This window comes from Balaenoptera musculus, chromosome 6 (assembly GCF_009873245.2).
Source record: "Balaenoptera musculus isolate JJ_BM4_2016_0621 chromosome 6, mBalMus1.pri.v3, whole genome shotgun sequence".
NCBI classification, from domain to species: Eukaryota; Metazoa; Chordata; class Mammalia; order Artiodactyla; family Balaenopteridae; genus Balaenoptera; species Balaenoptera musculus.
In genome coordinates this window covers 95,558,796-95,561,154 of record NC_045790.1, presented here as the reverse complement: position 1 = coordinate 95,561,154, position 2,359 = coordinate 95,558,796, and the positions used below count along the sequence as shown (strand labels likewise).

At 48.9% G+C, this 2,359-nt stretch overlaps 1 pseudogene; it reads right to left on the bottom strand.

Moving 5' to 3' along the window:
• Positions 1–579: 579 nt before the first annotated feature.
• On the bottom strand, positions 580–1,482 carry LOC118897201 (annotated as a pseudogene).
• Positions 1,483–2,359: the final 877 nt, after the last annotated feature.

The window sequence follows — 2,359 nt, the reverse complement described above, 5'->3', positions numbered from 1 at the left end:
GAAAGGAAAGCATCTTTGAACAACAGTAGTAAAGGTCTGCGGCACTATATTTGGTCATCCACTTGACAGGAAGTGACAGGTGGTCTGAGATAAGGGCCTACAAGGATTCCTGACTAGTGGCAGGTGGCTTGGTTGGTTGGCAAGAGGCCTGAAAGGATTAAGATTGGGATATTGTGGACAAGGAAGTCTGGGCAAGAGGCATGTGCATGGGGTTGTGCACCAGCTGTAGACTTTTGTGTCTCAGAAAGAACCCCCTACAGAAGAGGCACTCAGCAACTGGATGTACTAGCAAATGTCAGCCAGGCTCTGTGTTTTTCCACCACAGTGCTTGTGCAGTGAGCTCATGAATTGAGAAACCATGACTGCAGAGATGGAAGTGTTACATAAAAGACTCAACAGTATGGTCTCCTTCTCACTAAAGTTGATCTAGCTAATGTTGCTGTTGAATACCTGAAAGTTCAGCAGCAGAGACTGGCTCTAAGCCTCTGTGGTAACATCTCTGAAGAGATCAGCCAGCCACTTGGTGGCAAGTTGATTACAATGGGCACATTCCATCCTGGAAGAGATGGTGATTCGTTCTTTTTTTTTTTTTTTTTTTTTTGCCGCTGCAAAAAGCTTTATTGTTTCCATTTGGTCCAAGGCTTGGGAGAGGGCTCCAGGGTGGTTAAAAAGCTGCCTAGTGGCTGCAGAGAGGGGCTTCAGGTAGAAGCCCTAACACCAGAGGGGCTCCTCAAAGGCCACTGGGCTCCGGAGGCTCCTAGTCGTGCTTGAGGGTGAGCCTTTCGAAGAGATACTCGCCCAGCCCAGCCTGGGGACCAGCCAGCCTGCGGAGGTTGGTCAGGTGGTCACCCATCTTCTTGATGAGTTTCACCTCCTCATCTAGGAAGTGGCTCTCCAGGAAGTCGCAGAGGTGGGGGTCTGCGCGGGCACAACCCACGGCATGCAGATCCAGAAGGGCCTGGTTCAGGTTCTTCTCCATGTTAATGGCGGCTTCCACAGCGTCCTGGGTTTCACCCCACTCATCTTGAGACGCTTCTGCACGTCCTGGAAGAGGGCGCGGCCGCCGCGTTGGTTTTGCATTTTCAAGAGATGCTCGGCGCTCTCGTGCTTCTCTTCGGCCAATTCGCGGAAAAAGTGGCCCACGCCCTCCAGAGCCACATCGTCGCGGTCGAAATAGAAGCCCAGAGAGAGGTAGGTGTAGGAGGCCCGCAGATGCATGTTGACCAGGCGGTTGACGGCGGCCTCCACCTCGGTGGAATAATTCTGATGAATCTGGGAGCTCATGGTTGATCAGTAATAAGGAGTTCGGCTCAAAAAATGGTGTTGGCTGGTCCCGGTGACCGAGGACAGCTGAGTGCCTGACTCCGAAGGTTGGAGGGTGGATAGATGAGTGGCTGGCTCCGAAGGTTGGAGGGTGGTCGGAGGCTGGAGGAAAGGGCGACCCTGGGTCTGTTCTGTCCAAACACTGTTGAAGCAAGAGACAGATCCGGGGAACCGCCGAGCGCAATGGAATGGTGATTTGTTCTTAATGGAATTGACATCTAACCTGGGTGTGGGTTTGCCTTTGCTGTGTGCAGTGACTCTGGTTGCATAAGTAATTGAGAGCTTACTGAATGCCTAAGTTATGGATGTGGGATCCTACAAATCATTGCCTCAGACCAATGTACCCATTTTTTAAATTTATTTAAAAAATTTTATACAATTGTATTTTATTTTAAGTTTTTTAAAATTAATTAAATTTATTTTTGGCTGCATTGGGTCTTCGTTACTGTGCACGGGCTTTCTCTAATTGCGTCGAGCGGGGGCTACTCTTCGTTGCGGTGTGTGGGCTTCTCATTGCGGTGGCTTCTCTTGTTGCGGAGCATGGGCTCTAGGCGCATGGGCTTCAGTAGTTGTAGCACTTGGGCTCAGTAGTTGTGGCTTGTGGGCTCTAGAGCGCAGGCTCAGTAGTTGTGGCACATGGGCTTAGTTGCTCCACGGCATGTGGAATCTTCCCATAACAAGGCCTGAACCCGTGTCCCCTGCATTGGCAGGTGGATTCTTAACCACTGCGCCACCAGGGAAGTCCCCCCAAAATTTTATACAATTTTAAAGGTTACATTCCATTTACAGTTATTACAAAATATTAGCTATATTCCCCATGTTGTACAATACATCCTTGTAACCCATCTTACACCCAGTAGTTTGTACCTCCCCATGTTGCCCCCCCCTCAACTGGTAACCACTAGTTTGTTCTCTGTCTGTGAGTCTGCTTCTTTTTGGTTATATTCACTAGTTTGTTGTATTTTTTTAGATTCCACATATAAGTGATACCATATATCAATAGTATTTGTCTTTGTCTGACTTACTTCACTTAGCA